The 21729-nt window shown below is 37.3% G+C and overlaps 1 protein-coding gene across 9 annotated transcripts in view; it reads left to right on the forward strand.

The window, feature by feature from the left end:
• Dlg2 (discs large MAGUK scaffold protein 2) overlaps window positions 1-21729 on the forward strand; it is a 1777227-nt gene that overhangs the window by 319396 nt on the left and 1436102 nt on the right. The window lies entirely within an intron of this gene.

Consider the following 21729-nt stretch of genomic DNA (forward strand, 5'->3'; position numbering starts at 1 on the left):
GGTAGGGTCTTTTTCTCAGGCCATTCTTTCCATTACAATGAGCATAGACGGCTTCTCATTAACATTCCTCTTCTTTTTATATGACTTGTCTGTAACATGAAGCTGTCTAATGCTCTTTTCATCTCCAAATGCCAGTTTTTAAAAATTTATTCTGCCCCTGGTTTATGCTTTTTGTTTTTCGTAGTCCTATTTAGGATCAATATATAGTAGCCATGCCATGGATTCAATGTTATGCTGTCTTGAAATTTTCTCCACCAACAAAATTAGCTCATGACTTCTGAAATTAATCCAATTAGGCAAATCATAGGACAGGGCAGAATACAGCAAGATTCCTTGCCAAAATATTACAGTAATATCATTTGTCCAATTGCTGATAGTCCCGTTTCCTCTCTGGAACCTCATGAGCCATGCCTACACTGTATACACAGCTCTCAGACTATTGACTTCCAGGATACTACTAGAATGACCCATTAAGCTCTGACTATAGCATTCAGCAGTTTTTCTAGTCCAGAGTTCCAAATTTCTCTAATTCCTCCAAATAATTATATGGTCATGTTCTTCCCAGCAATAACCTTACTGATTTGGTACCAGCTTCTGTGTTAGTTATTTTTATGTTGCTGTAATAGAACACCGAGATCAAAATAACTTATAGAAAAGTTTATTTTGACTTACATTTCCAGGTCAAGTCCACAATGGCAGGGAAGGCATTACATGATGGCAGGAGCTGGCAGCTGGATGATTGCATTTTTATCAATGCACAGAAAACAGAGAGAGAAAGAGAGAACAGGAAATAGGGGTGAGCCATAAACCCCCAAAGCTCACCACCAGTAATATTCTTTCTATGGCATGTCTTTACATTCTACAGGTTGCATACATTCTGCTGCGGGAGCTCCTTCCGCTCCTTCAGCCAATAGCCGCTGAGATACCAGCCCATTGGGGTGTGGTCTCTCTCTCTTTAAAAAAGCAGCGGCTGTCCTCCACTCTTTCTCTGGCTTCCAGCTCCTAGACTCCTTTCCTGTTTGCGCAGAGGGGCTGTTGTCTGGGATGGTAATCTGTAAGTTTTTTCCCCTTTGAATAAATAATCATTCTATTAATCATAATTCCAAACTGGTGTGGTATTGTTTGTGACTTACGCCTTCATCTGGTGCCCAACGTTTGGTTGTAGAATTCCCCGTTCCCCCCCCCCCCCCCCACTCAATTGTTTTCCGCCAGCTCAGCTAGTCACGAGCCCTCTCTCAGCTGTGGCCTGTGCCCTGTGTGTGGAGCCAGCAGTTCAATTAAACCCCACGCCTCCCAAGCTCCACAGGCTCGGGACAGTCTCTGCCTGCCTGGTTTGCTCTTTTCTGAGTTGTTTTTAAATTTCCCTTGGAAGTGCGGTGCTTTAGTGGCGTGAATCAGAACGACTCGATCACATGGAGGCATACACTGCTTCCGGGTTGCTCTTTTCTACCCCTGGATTCTGGGTATCTGGTTCTGTGTATGGAATTGATTTAATTACATTTTCTTTCTTGAGCAACTTATATTTCCTAGTTTTTAACAAATACTAAGGCGGACACTGAAACAGGACCCCGTTTCCGTCACCTTTGCAGTGGTTCTAGTCGCGACTTGGCAACAGTGCCGCCTACTAGACAAGAGGTAATATGGCAGTTTTTGTTTCCAATGCCAATTTTACTATTTTCTTTATTAATACACTGGATTATGTCATGCAAGGTTTATATGACTATGGGGATACGTTAACAAGTAATTTACTTGTTACTAGGTTTCAGTTTTCTTTTCAATATTTTTTCATTAAGAAAGATACAATTTTTACGGACTAATAATAAACAACTAGTTGAAAGGATTAAAATTATTGAAAATCAGGGGTTATCTGAACAAGTGGATACCGTGATAGACAAAATTGACTCCATATCCAAGGGTACTAGGAAGTTACCTGAAAGGGTTCAGGCTGTTGAATTTGACATTCAGACGTTACCACAAAGTTTTGATAAGGTAACAGATAGAATGTACCTCCAGAATGGGAACCAAAAAACTGATACCTTAGTGAAATTCCTAGAAACACGGGTAGGTCAGGAGATTCAGGATTTAAGGGAGACAATGATAAAAAGATTAGAAATGATTGAAGAAATTATTGGAGCTAGTGAACAGAGTAAGAAGGCACAAGAACAGGATACAGTGCCACCACCAGCTATTAGAACTGGCTTACCCAGGGTTCTAATGACATACTCTGTAATTTATTCTGACAAAGGGTCAACTTCTAAAGGCTCAAAAGGAGTTAAAGAAGCTAGATGGACACCAATAGCAATGAATGATTTAAAAGAAATTAAGCAAGCTGTCATTAATTATGGCTTGCACTCTGCATTTGTTAAGGAAATGATAAGGACTTGGGTTTCTAATGTCAGAGCTACCCCCCATGATTTCTCTCAGCTAATGTCTGCAGTTTTAGATGATGGACCTTCCTTGATGTTTGGAATTTATTTCAGAGAGGAATCCAAACATATGGAACAGCAAGGAAGAGCAAAAAGTGTGGAGGTTTCCCAAGATCAAATTCTTGGTGTAGGAGCATATGCTGATCCACAGGTCCAAGCTCTTTATGACGAAGAAGTGCTGTCCTTATGTCACAAAGCAGCCTTGAATGCTTTGAATAGAATACAAGATCCAGCAAAAAGGGTCGAATCATATACCAGGGTTAGGCAGGGACAGAGAGAACCCTTTACTGACTTTGTGTAAAGATTAATTAAGGCTCTGGACATAGGGGTAACAGACCCAGAAGCTAGACGAATACTTCTTGAATCTCTAGCTTTTGAAAATGCAAATATAGAGTGTAAAAAGATAATTGGGCCTTTAAAATCTAGATCAGCACCTATGGAAGAATGGATACAGCATACAATGAATGTTGAGAAGTTTAGCTATAATGATGAATCCTGGGTAGGAGAAGCGATTTCCAAAGCTATGAGAAGACATCAAACTACCAGGTGTTTTAATTGTGGTAAATTGGGACATCTGAAAAGGGATTGCAGGCAAAAAAATTCTAGGAATAATATCTCCTCTGGGATTAACAAAAGTAGGAGACCTCAGCCTTCAGGTATATGTAGGCGATGCGGTAAAGGCTGACATTGGTCCAACGAATGCAGGTCAACAGCAGACAGACATGGCAACCCGATACCATCGGGAAACTTCTTGAGGGGCCTCTCGCAGGCCCCCAAGCCAAAAGTGGCCCAGTCATTCCCAGTTACAGTGGAAAATGTGTCTCACCAAGAAAATTGAAAACTCCAATGTCTGCTGTAAAAAGTAATACTGGTCTAAATGATGAATTACATGTAGAGAATGAGTCAAAAAAAAACTCAGAAGGACAGAGTAAATGTATATTTTGGCAGACTTCTATTAACGATCAAAGACCAAAGCTAAGAGTCTGTATAAATGGCATTTTTATTGAAGGCTTATTAGACACAGGTGCGGATGTAAGTATCATTACTGCAGAATCTTGGCATCTGAATTGGCCTCGTCAAGAGGTAGATGTTCAGTTCCTGGGAATTGGAACCCTATCTCGTGTAAAACAAAGCACAAGATGGGTGAAATGCATAGGGCCTGAAGGGCAAATAGGAAGACTAAGGCCATTTATAGCCAATATTGCAATAAATTTATGGTGCCGTGACCTGCTACAGCAATGGAATATCCAGATTAACATTCCTGTAGTTCCAGGAACTCACAATTCTGGGAAGGATATAATGAGTTATTATGGAAAAAAGTCACCAGCCATTCAGGCTATACAAGAACATACAGCCAATAGCAATCCTTTAGAAATACCAACAGCCCTACCTTTAAAATGGCTAACTGAGAAGCCAATATGGATCAAGCAGTGGCCTCTAGCTGAAGATAAATTACAGGCTTTGGAACAGCTGGTACAAGAGCAACTAGATGCTAACCATATTGAAGAATCAACCAGCCCTTGGAATTCTTCTGTGTTTGTTGTAAAAAAGAAATCTGGTAAATGGAGAATGGTGACAGATCTAAGAGCTGTCAACAAGGTAATTCAACCTATGGATCCGCTACAATCTGGAATTCCTGTGTCTTCTCTATTACCAAGAAGATGGCCTCTTATAGTTATTGATTTGAAAGATTGTTTTTTCACTATCCCTTTGCAAGAAAAGGATAGAGAAAAATTTGCCTTCATAGTGCCTACTTATAATAATTCTCAGCCTACTAGGAGATATCAATGGACTGTCCTCCCACAGGGGATGCTCAATAGTCCCACACTGTGCCAATATTTTGTTAATAAGCCATTGGAAATAATTCGTAAGCAATTTCCCAAATCCATAATTTATCATTACATGGATGACATTATACTATCTGATTCAAATAAAGATACTTTGGAAAGTATGTTTGAAGAAGTAAAGAACGTCTTGCCTAGGTGGGGATTACAAATTGCCCCTGAAAAGATTCAAAGAGGAGATTCTATTAATTACTTAGGTTACAGAATAGGCTTAGAGAAAATTTGAACGCAAAAGGCACAAATTAGGAGAGACTGGTTACGGACTCTTAATGACTTCCAAAGATTGTTAGGAGACATTTCCAGTCTATGACCAGCTGTTGGGATAACACCTGATTTAATAGTTCATTTAAACAAAACCTTAGATGGTGATAAAGATTTGAATAGTCCCAGAAAATTGACAGTTGAAGCAGAAAAGGAACTGACAATGATTGAGGAAAAATTACAGGAGGCACATGTGGATAGAGTGAACCCAAATCTTAGTTCCATCCTAGTCATACTGCCTTTCAGAATTTCTCCTATAGGGATTTTAATGCAGAGGGAAGATATTATTTTAGAGTGGATATTTATACCTCATGAACCAAGTAAAAACTTAAAAACTTATGTAGAAAAGGTCTCGGAATTAATTATAAAAGGTAAACTGAGACTTCGTCAACTAGCAGGTATAGATCCAGCAGAAATTATAGTGCCTTTTACTACTGAGGAAATAAGAAAGTTATGGGAAGATAATGAACCATGGCAAAGAGCTTGTGCTAATTTTCTGGGAGAAATTAACAGCAACTATCCCAAAAGTGATAGACTTAACCTTATAAAGAGAACTTCTTGAATTCTTCCTAGAATTATACGTGATGCTCCAATAACTGGAGCCCGGACATTTTATACCGATGCAAATAAATCAGTGAAAGCAGGCTATAAATTGGAAGAATTGAGTAAGGTGGAACAAAGCCCTTATAATTCTGTCCAGAAGGCAGAATTATATGACATTCTTATGGTGCTAAGGGATTTTAAAGAACCTCTTAATATAGTTACAGATTCACAATATGCAGAAAGAGTTATCTTGCATATTGAAACCGCTGAATTCATACCAGATGAAACAGAGTTGACTTCATTGTTTATCCAGGTACAGGACATAATTAGGAATAGGCTCTGTCTAATGTACATAACACACATCCGGTCCCATACAGGTCTGCCTGGCCCTCTAGCACAAGGTAATGCTGAAATTGACCAATTATTGATTGGAAGCGTTCTGCAGGCCTCAGAATTTCATAAAAAACATCATGTCAATATTAAAGGCTTAAAGAAAGAGTTTTCCATTACATGGCAACAAGCTAAGGACATTATAAAGAGATGTCCTACTTGTTCTTTCTATAATCAAACACTGTTGCCTGCAGGGAATAACCCAAAGGGTACTCAAAGGAATGAAATCTGGCAGATGGGTGTGTTCCACTTTATGGAATTTGGTAAATTAAAATATGTACACCACACCATAGACATGTATTCAGATTTTCAATGGGCAACTGCCCTGAGCTCAGAAAAGGCTGATTCAGCAATCACACATTTATTGGAAGTTATGCCATCATGGGTATACCTGCACAAATAAAGACAGACAATGGTCCAGCATATGTATCTAAGAAAATGAAACGCTTTTTTGCTTATTATAATATAAAACACATTACAGGTATACCAAATAATCCTACAGGTCAGGCAGTTATAGAAAGATCAAATCGTACTATAAATGATATGCTGAACAAACAGAAAGGGACAAAAGATACCCCCAGAAATAGATTGCATAATGCTTTATTAACCTTGAATTTTCTTAATGCTAATGAAAGGAACAACAGCAGCAGAGAGGATAATGGAAAAACTCCTGAACTAAACCAACCTATTTCAAAGACGTGCTGACCTCTCAATGGAAGCCAGGAGATGTGCTACGTTGGGGAAGGGGTTTTGCTCTTGTTTCCACAGGAGAAGAAAAATTGTGGATACCATCAAAATTAATAAAGGTTTGATTTGAAGAGGAGAAACCTCTTGGAAAGGAGAAATGACAGCCCATCTACAATGATGATATTCATACAGGTGGTAAGAAAAACATATAGAATGGGGGCAGGGTTCTGTTCTTATCTCCACAGGAAAACACTCATCTTTGAAAAATTCAAGGGACCCTGGATATTTGAATACTGACGGATGGAAAATAACGGCCCAATAGGGATTATCAAGAAAACTGAATAGGTTCTGTAAGTAAAATATACTAAATCATATTTCTAAATTTATAGAACTGGTTTTGAAGTTGGATTCTGGCTCAGTCCCTCTCTAATTCCAACCCTATGTTAAAAGAAAAAAAAAACCAGTTTCTGTCTCATGTCAAGAGCCATGATATGGGACAGAAAGAAATATGAGCTTAGAAAACATCTTTACTTTTCTTCATATCTATCATACCTTTCATTAAATATATATATCATGCCTTTCATTGAATATATATGTATGTCTGTATATGTCTATATGATTGCTGTTTAAATTTTCCACAATGAACAATGAGTTTTTCCTGCAGTGACATTTGAAGTTTCCAGGAAAAAGATGGGGCCCCATAACAACAACTCCACCCGGTTGATATGGCGTCATGATACTGATAGTGCTACTACAAGACCTGTTTTGGGTACCAGCTGCACAAGACGGTTCCAACGTGTTTAGCTGAAATGGTGCACATCTTGTACAACATTCTGGCCAGACCGCCACAAAATACTCAGAGACTATTTGCAATTTTAAAAGACATTGATCTTGAAATTTAACCATCATTTTACTTTCACAGGATCCCCCAGAAAGAACGTCACCCCCATGACAGCTGAAAGTAATTCTAGAGGATGATGTCCCCTCTCCCAGTAAAGTTTGTCCTTGGGTCTAGGAACATCATTTAGAGGTTGGTTATAATTAGTATACGTTGAGGGTTGGGGGAGGAATTTTATAAGCACAGGAATCTTAAAAAAAAGAGGGATAATTGGATTATGGGATAATAGATTTGTACTTGTGAGTTATTGTTTTTAGACAAATATATTGGTATTGATTCTTATATATTGATACAAATTTATATTATGTTCACTATTGTATGCATGCATGCTTCTACCTCTGTTTAAAACATTTTATGTATTGATATATATATATATATTGTATTGATATATGTATATTTACCATATTGCATTGTACACTTCTACCTCTGATTAAGATACTTATATATTGTCTATGTATTGATATATAGATTTACCATATTGCAATGTATACTTGCACATTGTTTATATTTGGAGGTCATATTGTCCTCATTTATTGCACAGTTGTTTATTGTCTCAGTCTTTAAGTTAGATAGGTATTGAGAATTATATAGATCAATAGTCATCTAATTTTGTCATTTATAATTAGACTAATCAGGTTCTTTAGATACATAGAGATTATATTCAGTATAGATAGATAATCTTCAACCTCTTCAAAGAGCTGTAGAAAATGGCCTTTAATCTAATTCAGAGTTCTGTGGTTGTGAGACACAATCACTCCTGGCAACACTGATCTATTCCCGAGAGAATGTTGAGCACCAAAGACACTCCACCTGGAGCCTTTCTTCTTGCTAGAACTGGCCTTTGGATAAAGAAATGCTCACACCTCAACTACTGACAGAGTTACAGAATATCCGTAAATGGATAAAACAGGATTGTCATATCCTGCCAAGACAGGGTAAGATAGTTTTGAAAAGTTTCTTGCCTTTGAAAATGGTATGTCAGTTACATCAGGCCTTAGCCAAAGTTGGTTGCTTCAACGCTGCAAACGTGACTTTGGGTGTTTGCCCAGGTAGCCAGTTGTCTCTGTGATTTGTTACATGTTCTGGAAGTTGTTTGATTGCACTTCCTAATTACTCAGGTAACATTATTTCCCTTCTCAGATCTTTGATGGGATTGAAGATTATATAAATATAGTTACTTTCCTCTCATGACTTGGCCAAGTTATTTGTTATACAAGACTTAAGCTAGTTAGAATAGGATATTTGTATTTATTGTATATAATTTCATAGGTTTGTACTTATTGTATATAATTTCGTAGTAGGCTTAGAACTCTCTTACTTAAACAAAAGGGGGAGATGCTGCGGGAGCTCCTTCTGCTCCTTCAGCCAATAGCTGCTGAGATACCAGCCCATTGGGGCATGGTCTCTCTCTCTTTAAAAAAGCAGTGGCTATCCTTCACTCTCTCTCTGGCTTCCGGCTCCGCTTCTGGCTCCTAGACTACTTTCCTGTTTGTGCAGAGGGGCTGTTGTCTGGGACGGTAATCTGTAACTTTTTTCCATTTTGAATAAATAACCATTCTATTAATCATAATTCCAAACTGGTGTGGGATTGTTTGTGACTTATGCCTTCAACGTTCTACTAACAACACCACCTACTGGGGACCAAGTTCAAATAAATGAGCTCTTGGGGGAAATTTTTTACTCACATTCTCATTATATAAATATATGTATTTCTGACCACAATATATATTTTCACTCTATTAAATAGCTGTGTCTTTTGGTTAAAGGAAAGCTTTTTTTTCAATACAGTTGTGATATGGGAAAATTTTTATGCTTGTTGCTTTGAGGAATGGGAGCAGCGTGTCCTGTTAATTTTTATATGTGTATATTAGATGTTATCAGTGATCCCTATTTTAATAGTGGTGCTTTAAAAACACTATGTAGATCAAATTTCCTGCAAAGAAGACCGTGTTTGGAGATATGCTACTTCTTGATTTTAAAATTGATTTAATGTTGGTGAACTCAATTTCATAAAACAAACACTACTGGACACACATAGAGAGAAATAGGTCTCAATACAAAAATATTAGGTCACTTGCTACCCTGTTCTCAGTGGTAGATACATCATACAGACACAAATTGACTAATAAAATTCAGAGGTAACAAATAATACTTTGAGAAATACTGGTGTTTGTTTTTTTTCTTACAAGTCTCATATATTTAAAGAGCAAATGCTTTGACTCTTTGGGTTACCTTTGTGAAGAGACTCATTATTGTTTCAATGTTATTTTTAATTTTACATCTCTTTGTGTGATTTATATTCTCCTGGTCAAATTTTGATAGGTTACACAATTATATGCATTTATCTCTTTGGCTAGCTTTTGTGTTTTTTCTAATCTCATAAGATAAATAATATTTGAGATCTCACAGATTTTGTAATGTAGACATTTATAGCTATAAACTTTCCCCATAGAACAACATTAAATACTCCCCACTGGTTATGCTATGTTGTATTTTCATTATTTGATTATTAGGGGTTTTATTCCTCCTCCATAATTTATTCAGTGACCCAGTGTTTGTCAACATCTGTGTATTGAACTTTGGAGAAGTTCCATAGGCTACTAAGAAGAAAGTATATTCTACCACTGTGATATGGAATATATTTTAGATATCTGATTTGTCTATTTGATCTAAGTGCAGATTTTTGTCAATTCTGCTTGCATAGTATAGCTATCAATCATAATAGGGTATTTCAATGCTCTATTATTTCTTGTATTTAAATCTAGCTTTATGTTTATATCCAATATAGTTTGTTTTATGAAATTTGTTCACCAAGGCTCAAATTTTTTTCCTCAATAATTTTTTTAAATCCAGAGGTCTCATGTCTTTAAATGTGTTGTTGTTCTACAACATTTTTGAGCTATTCAGCATTTTATAATCCTCTCCTTTAAAATAAGTGTCATTGAGTATATCTAATATAGACATATAAAGTCAATGGAATACTCACTCTGCTCCAATTCCCTTAAAAAGTAAAAAAAAAAGAAGGAATGCTTCAAGAGTTATTCTATTAAGCTAATATTCATGGCAGCACAAGTAGAAGAAAATGTATTAGATGTAATAAGAAAAGAAAGTCAAAAACCAGATCAACTTTCTTGATGAATGTAGTAGATGTAAAACTTTTTTGTAAGACTATTCTGAACAAAATTTAACAGCACATTTAAAAGATAATACTCAATGATGAAGTGTTTTTTACACCATGAATTAAGGATGGTTTGATATCCACAAACTAATCAATGTAGTACAGAAAAAAATAGTATGGAGGACATAAATCCCAGGATTTCAAATCCCAGGATTTCAATGGATGCAGAAAAGCCTTTTCACAGAATTTAATACCTCTTTATGATAAAAACCTTGAAGACGCTAGGAATAGAAAGGTCATGCCATAATATAACAGAGGATATATGATAAACCAATAGCTAATATGGAGAAAACAAGACAATTTCCACTAAAATCAGAAACGAGGCAAGCATGTTCACTCTCACCAATATTATTAAATATAGAATAGAAATGTTACCAGAACAATAAAACAAGAAGAACTAAGAGGAATAGAAAAATGGAAGGGAAATATAAATTTGTAGGTGACATGATAATATATATATATATATATATATGACTATAAAATTCATCATAAATTTCTTAAATTTAATAAACCCTTTCCACAATTTATAGAATTCAATAACTTTTGTATATAGCAATAACTAATTGGGAATTTTAGGAAAATAATTACAATGTTCTCCAAAAAAATAATGGTGTAAATAAAACATCTATTTTAAATAATTATTTACTTAAAACCATAACATACTGAAGAAGTTGAAGAAGACCATGCAGGATAGTTTTTGTCAACTTTGCACAAGCTAGAATCATCTGTAAAGAAGGAACCTCAGTGGGGCGTGGGCTGCTTCCATCAGATTGGCCTATAGGTAATCTGTGGTGTTATTTTCGTGACTAATTATGATATGGGATGGCATAGCCCACTAATGGTGTGGTACTCTTGGACAAGTGGTCCTGGAGTGCATAAGAAAGCAGGCTGAGCAAACCATGTGTATCATGCCTGTAAGCAGCTTTGTTACATGGTATCTACTTTGATTACTCTCTCTATGGTATGAGAAGTCCTTCTGTATTTGTGTTGCTTTTATTGGTTAATAAATAACCAATAAAATGGAAAATGAATGAATATCACAAGCTCTTTTGGCCTGTGATAGGGCAGAATAGAGCTAGGTGGGAAAACTAAACTGAATGCTGGGAGAAAGTAGGCAGAGTCAGTGGGATGCCATGTAGCTGCTGCAGAAGACAGACATGCTGGTACGTTACTGGTAAACCACGATCCTCATGATAAAATATAAAATAATGGAAATGGGTTAATTAAAGATTTGCAAGCTAGCTAGCAAGATGCTTAAGTGATTGGCCAAGTAATGTTTTAATACAGTCTGTGTGATTATTTTGGGTCTGAGTGGCTGGGAATGAATGAGCAGCCTCTGCCAACATCTCTAGCTTCCGTATTTGAGCCCCTGCTCCAGTTTCTCTTGATAATGGACTTTGATCAGCAGTGTAGGCCAAATACCTGTTACTCTTGGAGCTGCTTTTTGGTCATGGTGTTTATCACAGCAATAGGAAAAAGAAAAAAAAAACTAGGACAGATCGGGACTATATAATATTACTAAAATGGCTTTGTGACCAAAAGCATTCTACAGAACTGATAAAATGTTCAGCAAAATTAGAATGATATTCTTCACAGAAATAGAAAAAGCAGTCCTAAAAATTCAAATAAAACAATAAACAGTGGCCAAAGCAATCCAAAATAAAAAGAATGTTGCTGGAGATGTAACAAAACCTGACTTCAAATTATTCCAGAGGATCATGGTAATAAAATTAGCATGTCAAAGACACAAAAACCAGACATGTAGACCAGTGAACAGAATTAAATAAATAAATAAACAAGCACAAATAAAGCCTAAGAATAAGCCAAGACAGCTGAAATCATTTGACTCTTGACAACAGAGCCAGAAACACACACCAAAAGATAATGCCTCTTTAATAAGTAAAACACTAAACTAAACTGCCAGAAAACTAAACATCTACATGTACATACCTAAAGTGTTGATCTTGGTCTCACACCCTGTACAGATGAGCTCCAAGTAGATCAAACACCTTAATTTAAGATTTGGAACTTTAAAAGTAATAGAGGAAATGACAGGAGACACAAGTCAGTGTGATGGCACAGGGAATTCCTTTCTAACTATAGTAGCTCAGGCAATTAAAGTAAGAATTCACAAATGGGATTACATGAAATAAATAACCACACAGCAAAGTGAACAATTTCTAGAGACAGGCGATGGTGTACACTCAGCAAGGGATTAATACGCAGAATATGTAAAAATCTTAAAAAAACATTAAATGACCGAGCAAATAATCTAGACAATAACTGGACAAATAAGCTTAACAGAGTCTCCAATAAGACTTATAATTGACCAATACATCAAACAGTGTTCAATGTCTTTAGCTATAAGGGAATGAATGAAAATCAAGACTCTATTGATGGGGCTAGGGAGATAGCTCAACATTTAAGAACATAGGCCCTTTTTCAAATAGGACCCAGTTCAATTCCCTGTTTTCAGGACTGTAGCTCTGTAGTAGAGTTTGAAGTCAGGGATTGTGGTGCCTCCAGAAATTCTTTTATTGTATAGGATTGTTTTGGTTATCCTGAGTTTTTTGCTTTTCCATATGAAGTTGAATACTGTTCTTTAGAGGTCTGTGAAGAATTCTGCTGGGATTTTGATGGGCATTGCGTTGAATCTATAGATTGCTTTTGCTAAGATTGCCATTTTTACTATGTTAATTCTATCTACCCAAGAGCATGGGAGATTTTTCTGCTTTCTGTTGTCTTCTTCAATTTCTTTCTTCAAAGATTTAAAGTTTATTAGAGAAATACCTGCATGTCTATGCATATCTCAGTACTGTATACAAGGCCAAGCTGTAGAATTAGCCTTTGTATTTATCAGTAGATGAATCTATAAATTAAATGTGGAATATATACATAACTGAGTTTTATTTAGCCATAAAGAAAATGAAATCATGTCGTTGCACAAAAATAGATGGAACTGGAGATTGTCATTTAAAGAATTATAATCAGACTCATGAATGCAAGTGCCACGTCTTTTCTTGTCTGGAAATTAGGGAGTGTGTATCGAGAAGGAGGGGACATGAAAACCAAGTGGGACTCAGGAATGTGGAAGTGGAAATGTGGGAAAAGATGAGAGAGGAAAACAGAGGGGTAATATAACCAAAGTGTGACATATGTATGTGTGAAAGTATTGTGCTGGCTAGTCTTAATCAGCTTGGTACACAACTAGAGAGGGAAACTCAGTTGAGAAAATGCTTCTTATAAGGCATTTTCTTAATTAATGATTAACGTTGGGGGTCCAGCCCATTGTGAGTGGAGCCATCACTAGGCTGGTAATCCTGGGTTCTATAAGAAAGCAGGCTGAGCAAGTCATGAAGAACAAGCCAGTAAGCCTCGCCCCTCCATCTCCTACCTCCATGTTCCTGCCATTTTTCAGTTCCTGTCCTGACTTCTAATGCTGAACACTGCTGTGGAAATGTAAATCAGATAAACCCCTTTCTCCCCAATGAGCTTTTTGGTTATGATGTTTCGTCATAGCAATTGTAACTAAAACAAATATAATGAAATACATTACTGACACACGATAATGCCAAAAAGAAATTCAGGTCACATGCAAAGAATGTACATGAGGCCTGAGGACACTGTGCCAATCAGAATAATCTGGCCACAAAAAGACAACTACATTCTACTTTTACTTACATAAGATATGTTAGGTACTCCAAGTCCTAGAAAGAAAAGAATAGGTAGATTGTCTATTGCTAAGGGGATGACTGAGGAAAACGGTGTTTTATGGATAGTTTCAGTTAAGGTATAAAAGCCATAAACTTCTTTTGTACAATTTTGTGAGTGCCAAACTACTGAACTTTACAGTTGAAATGGTTGAAAACACAAGTTTAATGTTCGATGTTTCTAGTAAATCTTAGAAAAGATGATTCTAAGAGAGCCTAACTGAAAGAAAAAAATTGGAAAGAATCACATGGTCAGATGGTTGTAAGTGATTTTCAATGTCTTTGCTTTCAAATTTCCCCTCCTTCCAACCTTCTTAGGAGAGAATGTTCTATGTCCTGGTATTAAAGATCTATGAGTAGACTGTCTATATGAGTCCTGCAGATCAAACTATTGTGTTGCCAGCTATTCCTAAAGCTATTTTAAACTAATCAATTAAGATAGCAGTGCATTTCTTTATAAATATTATTGCAAAACAAAAACACTAAAGAAACTAGATTCTATCAATTTACCATGTCAGTAATTAGCAACCCATCTTGTTCATATATGGATCATGTAAAAAGATACACAGACTTTACTTCTACCTGGATCAATGAATTCCATGCTACTCGAAGTACAATGGGTCACTATTATATATGGGAAGAGATGGTACTTCAGGTTAGACGAGAGTGGCAAACACTGTTTCTTTCAGTATCTGTCCATAGAATGTCTATCATGCTGGCTAACAAATTCAGTAGTTACATAAAGTGTATAACTTCTGAGTCTCAGATTCTTTTTACCTATATACTTATAGTTAATTTACTTCTCATGAATAATTAATGATACCACGTATATGAAAGTTCCTAATCAGTAAGATGTTAATGCCTTCACAATCCATAAGTCTAATAAGTAACTAATAGCCCAACATTTTTTATAGACGTCTCGTGCATCTCCTAGCAGGAACAAATAACATGATTTGAAAATAAAAATAAGTTCTGAATAGACTTTTCTCCATAGGAGTTGTAAGAATAGCCAACAGATAGGTATATGCAAAGATTCTCATCATTATTCAGAAAGGACAAGGAAATAAAAATTACTGTGAGAAGCCACATGCCACTTGTTAGAATGGCTGCATGGTGGGAGATGAAAACCACGGCAAATGGTACATTTACTGAAAACTTGATTCTCAGCTGGTGCACCCCTGAGTTCTCACCTTGTATGTGGGTTAATCCACTGATGAGTTCATGGCTGAACTTGTATTGAGATCTAGTCAGAAAAAGTAGGTGCCTTGGGTCAAGTTGTTCAAGGGCACATCTTTTTGGACCCCTCTTTCTATCTTTCTCTACTCTCTGGGTCCTTAGGGTGAGTGCCTTGGTGCTACTGTAAACTTTGTGCCCTGGGGTTCTTACCACAGGCAAGAGGAAATCAGCAGAAGCAAGGCAGTGACCCTTCTTAAACTTGGCCAAAATAAATCTGGATTCCTTTCGTTTGAATTTCTTGGGTGTTTTGTCAGTGTGATATAAAACTGACTGACACAGATAAGATAGTTAATATCAAGATGTCAAAAACTAGCAGATACTAGTGTGGGTTCAGAGAAACGGAAACGTGCATCGTTGTAGGATTGTGGATGGATACAAGCCCTATAGAAGGTAGTGGGAGGCTAAAGAGGAAATTAAAAATGAAATGGTCTCATGACCTAGCAATCTCTTCATTGCACCTTCCCCTAATGAAGAGGAAGTCAGCACCTCACAGAGATGGATGCTCCCATTTGCATTGCAGCACTGCTTGCCGTGGCCAAGAGGTGGCGAAAGTCTGAGGGTCTGTAAAGAAACTGGTGCAGATATACAATGGGGTGTTATTCAGCTCCAGTGAAGAATGAGATCTTAGAATTTGCTGAAACTCACAAGGACTTAGGAAACATTATAGTAAGTGAAGTAAAAGCACCCCAAAGAGAAAACCACTGCATTCATGTCATTGTATATAGAACTTAAGAGAAAAGTCAAACGTACAGAGATAAAGAAAGAAACAAGGAGTGAGAAGAGATTTGGGGAGTAAATGAGGAGATGTGGGCCAGGGGACACAGAGAAATGGGTAGATCTGAGAACCCAGTTGAGGTAATGAATTTGTCCATGTTGTATATGTGATGAATGTACATTTCAGACCCAGAAAACAATAGGAGGCCCACCTCTCAATGCTGAAATGCTTGTTGTGATAGACTTACGAGAAGGGAAATCATTGCCTTCAGTTGTTGGCCTACTGGTGCCTTTACCAGGCTTCAGTGCAGAGTTCCAATCTGGTGACACACAGATGCCCTGGATTAAGTTAAATGGGCACAAAATAAGACCAAAGGTCGTAGTTCTGAAAAAGAGACTGGTAGGCGTTGGTGGAGAGTTTATAGGGATGGGAGAAAGAGATGAAAGTGTGTGTGAGCGAAAGAGTAGTTGGTGTGTGACATCCACATATAAAATTATCAAATAAAATGAATATAAAAGGAAGAAAAATAAGATGATGCCTCTTAAAAAGTAACCTCTGTTTAGCAATGACTTCACTAATTATATGAACCCTGGAATCCTATTATGTACATTAATTTTACACAATAAAATTTATTTTTAAGAAAAAATTTAAAGAATAAATGCTGAATCTGAAAGGCTTGTGGTTTTATATATTTGTAAACATTGTTAATAATATAACTACTTGCTTAGAAATCAAAATATATTAAAATGATAGACTGTAAATTTTACATTAAGCTACTGATTCTGACTTCACATAAAAACGAAAACAGCTTGTCCATCCATCCAAAAATCATCTTGACAGTGGGCTGTCTTCTGAATACTGGAGATGCTTCTTGCTTTTACACACACACTTTGTGTGGGGTAGACACTAACAGGAATGAAGGAAATAATTTGAAAGTGTGACCCTTGCTATGAAGGAAATGAGGAGGAGTGGAAAGGATTCTAATTTAATTAGAGAGTTGGTTGGAGGTGGTCTTCCTGAGATGGCGACATCTGCACAGAGACCGGTATGACAAGGAGCCAGGTGTGTGAAGATCAAGGGAAGTCAGTTCTTGGCAGGATGAACAGCGGATTAAATGCTGAAACACTTTATATGCACGACAGTACGATAGTCTGATTAGGGTGTGAGAAGGTAGGGTGAGGGAAGGGCATTTAGCAATGCCGTGAAGGTTATTCACACTAACTTAGAAGCAAGATTGCTTTTCATATGATACAGCCTTTGAGATTTGTGGTTTGCACACAATTATGTGGATATTTGGAATCCATTTAAGGCATAACATTGCATAACAATAAGGGAACTTGAGCCTTTTAAAGAATGTGCTTAATGTTTAGCAAAGTGAATGTAAGCTTATAATGGGTCGGAGAAATATAAGTTAGTTGGATGCTTTCACCATGTATTGTTGGACCATTTATAATTATTGAAATTTCCAGTTTTCAGACATTGTTTAGATTTTGGTAGCAAAGACACGCAAACCATATGGCTCTTGATTAATATGTTCCAAGTCCACATGTAAAAAAATTGTCTTAAATATAATTGCATCAATGCAAATGGAACCACGGTTTAAACAAGTATGTTAAAACCCCAAATTTCTTGACTTTTGTTTTAATTATTGGTTCTGTTAAATTGGCTTATTTTTATATTTCTTTTACATAGATACATAATTAACTTGAGTGGAATATGCAGTTGCATATAAGTTTGCTTTATATTAATTCTTTTTAGAATTCAATATTGTCCTGACTTTTTTTTAATAATAGAAACTCACTGGAAAACTCAGTCCTTGCCCAGTTGATCCTACTTTCCTACCTGCCTCCGGAGAGTTTGGAAATGAGGGCAGGCATTTTGCCATGACCTGCCTGCATTCTATTTTACTAGGCTAACAAGCTTTGCAGATACCATTTGTGTGCCTGCTAGCCTGGGTACTTGGGGAACAGACAGACCGGGATGGGAGTCTAGGTTGGCAGTGGAGCTAATCTTTCTACTGTGGAGGCCATTCCTTCTTGAACTGCTCCAAGATCCCTTGGAAACTATAAAAGGCTTCATTGTGGAAGTTCAGAGAAACACCTATCACTAGTAGCGTGAGCTCTAGTTTTTAGTCTGCATTGAATCTGGTGTGTACCATGGGCTAGAAAAGGCCAGGCATGTGTGCCATACCTCTGGGTTGTACTTAGGGAGGCAGAGGCTACCTCTGGATTTGATGTATGAGATGCAAAGAGCATAGCTCTGTGTTGGAGTCACCTGGATTCTCTATCACCCAGAGTAGGATATATATCTATATCTATATCTATCTATCTATATATATATACAAACATATGTATGTGTGTGTGTTTGTGTGTATATACTTAAGGACATTCTGTTTCATAAAATGGAGGTTATAATCCTTTTTTGAAGAAATGTTACCATTACTAGATAGTATACTTACAAAATATTTGCCATTGTACTTGTGATAAAATCCACTTTACTGATATCATTAAAAATGCTTCTGTTTGTACGTTTTCATTCCAAGGAGACAATGCCTCGTCTCCTTCCACAGTGCCCTCGTACAGCTGTCCTGCTTCATCACCCATGACTGTTCCAAACTGGACTATCCAGTGGGAATATTTTTATTTTCAAATACTGTTAGCTACATTGGCCAACGTATTTTATTTCTTAACTTTATATGAGTAAATATAAACAAATGTGGATTATCCTTACTCTATACATGTATGGCCCACGTTTGGACAGGGTTGTACAGCATAGATTCCAATAGACTTCTATAAATTTGTCAGAAAAAAATGATCAGTATAACTGGAGCTGATTTCCTCTTTAACAGTATGAATATGCTTTTCTTTTTACTCTTGTATGTAAGGTACTATGCTAGGTAATAGCAATATTCTTTAAATCTGCTCCCAAAGCTTTTTAGTTCCTAGTACAATAAACTGTGAATATATTTTACTTTTATGGTTATTTAAACATGTTTGAGGCAAGCAAACAAAAAATAATGAATCTCAGTATTTAAAGTATAGGCTTTTAATGGAGATAATTTTTAACAGTAATATTCTGATATCAAACATGAATCAATATATCCCTGGCATGATATCAGCCTTAAGGAATGTCAAGTAATGCAGTTTGCAGGGTATGGCTTTGTTCTTGCCAAACACGACTCATGAAATGACAGGCTCAACTGAGTATTATGTCTATAGAGAAAAAATGCCTCTAGCCAATGCCTTGTTAATTTTAAAAATAAAGCAGTATTTCCCTTGAGGCAAATGAGTGAATTATCTTCTATCATCTTTATACATGAGAAAAATCAATGGAAGGTAAGGAGCAAACAGACTGCATCCTAACTTGGACTAGGCTTTTACAACACAATGTAGGTTGGACAAATTGCTCAGTGGAAAAGGGCACTGGCTGCTCTTCTAGCGGACCTGCTGGTTAGATTCCCAGCACCCACATGACAGCTCACAGCTATCTGTGTAACTTCAGTTACAGGCGATCAAGGCCCTCTTCTGGCCTCCAAGGGCACTTCAGGCACATGGTACACAGACATACATAGAGGCAGAACTCTCATACTCACAAGGTAATAAAAGAAAAACAAACAAACATGATGTATTCACCTTCTCTCATACCTACAGACCTTATGCTATTATTCATTTGTGCTGAATTCCAACTCGTGAGTATGTAACATGCATACTGTGTAAAGCATGTGATATACTCGTACTCATTTGGCACTGTATGAACAATGGCTGTTTTTTTTTTCCCCAAGCAGAGACAGGATGTTCAGTTTGTAACATGACAGCTCTGGACACCCCTGATAGAATCCCACTGGATGTGTGTATGACACTGATTGCAGAAAGCTCTGCAATGTTATGGATTCCTACTCTTTCCTATAGAACAGAGGACATGGAATGCTTCTTCCTACAACTCCTGGTTAAGTTTCCTGGCTCCTCTCCAGAACTCATTCCTGACTACACCATTTCCAGGTTAAATACCTCTGCTTTAGAAGTCCAGGACACTGTTCAAATCCTCACGCTACAGTACTGCAGGCTTCCATTTGCTTGTCTTTGCTCACTGAGTGTCTTCACATCTGAAGATTCTCAAGAATATATATATATATATATATAAAACACATATACATATATCCACATATGTATATATTCATATATATACATATATATTCACATACACATGTATTAAATGGGCATGCCTAGACCAAATGATGGGAAGATAGAATTAAAACTAACTTAAACGGCTCAGTTTTAATGGGTGACTGAGACATTGATCTACCAGCCCTCCACCTATATGTGCCATATGAGTGATTTGGGAGTGCCTACAGAATGCCAGGACTGAGGTTAGATAGTTTTCTCTTATGTCTTCAGACTCCTATTGTTCACAAAGCATTTTCATCTCTGATCCACTGCAGTCAGAAGGCTCATCAGGCTCCCTAGGCTCCCTCTGCCAGTTTCCCCGTCCCGGTTCCCTCCTCCTCTTTTGGAAGATAGAGTGGACTTCCAAGTTACCTTTCTTAAAATGTTCTCTCTCAAACTTCTGACTAAGGACTTAAAATTAAGAGACCCGATTTTTATTGTTGGCATGGGTGTTAGCGACTAGGTTCTTAGGAAATCTGTTAAACATGTCAGAAGTGCTTTGTCAACATTAAAAAGCAAGAGGGAAACAAAGCCTGATTCTTTCCAGCGTGACTATGACGACTAGAATTATGTCCACATTAGGTGCTCAGGCTGTGCTGGGGAAGCTCGCTGGCACCTAAGGGATGCTCAAGGACATGGTTGACTCCTCTGAGATGAGCTTAGGCAGTGTTAAGCTAAGTTAATCACTGTAATGAGCTAAGGAATCAGGAGATAAAGACGTCAAATGATGCTTCTGTAACTTTCTCATATTATTGAACCGTAAGATAGTTACCTAATCAAATAGAACACAGAATGGGTTCTATTTGTATTGCTTAATGTGGAAATCATCGTTTACCCGTAGGGTAAGAGTTCAGAGAAAATAATTTCTAACCATAAATTATTTTTGAGCTACTTTAAAGGGTTATATTGAATTGAAACTCAGGGTTTTTTTTTTTCCATCACCTCCCCCCCCCCAAACACATATCTGATTTGCTATGAACTAAGGAAGAAAAATCTTTAAAAGCAGTGCTCTCATTTTGGTAAAATAATGACACATCAGTTCTTGACACATTCATCTATTAAGCAATCGGGAGGTTATTGAGGTTTGAACCTGAATAATTCATGAACGGTAGGAAGAGGTCTTAAGACTCTTATTGAAAATACACCTTGTTAAAACAGAGGGTTGGTAATGGGCGGTAAAGAGCCAAGATAGCTTGACCAGTAAATTGAAATGTATGCTTCCCTGGACGTTCCTTCTCTATGTGGCTAGTGGTCCAGCTGACTGTGAATTTTCTTTCTAGTGGGGGTGGTGGTGGTGGTGTTGATTTATCATTCTTACTGATCCAGCAGTACTTTCCACCTCTCTTTGAGTCTGCCTTGCCCTTTCCCTGTCTCCCTGTCACCCCCACCGCCACCCAGTGGTCTGTTCTCTGAGCCCCAGTACCTTCCTGTGTGTCTGAGGCTGTTGGGGACGGGGTGGGGAGGTGAATCATTATCTAGAGAGTGATGCTTGTCAGGCACCCCAATCATCTTCAATCCGGAGAAAGGGAAGGACCTAAGGGAAGGGGAGGGTTAATCATTGAGCTGTTAAAATGCTGCAGAAGGGGAGCACAAAGCTCCGCCCACGTAATGAGTGCCTGTAGACAACCAGTCAAGGGAGAAAAGTTTGGGAACGAACTCATTTTTTTTCCTCCCTTTT

The sequence above is a fragment of the Myodes glareolus genome, chromosome 24, assembly GCF_982192425.1.
Source record: "Myodes glareolus chromosome 24, mMyoGla1.1, whole genome shotgun sequence".
Taxonomy (NCBI): domain Eukaryota; kingdom Metazoa; phylum Chordata; class Mammalia; order Rodentia; family Cricetidae; genus Myodes; species Myodes glareolus.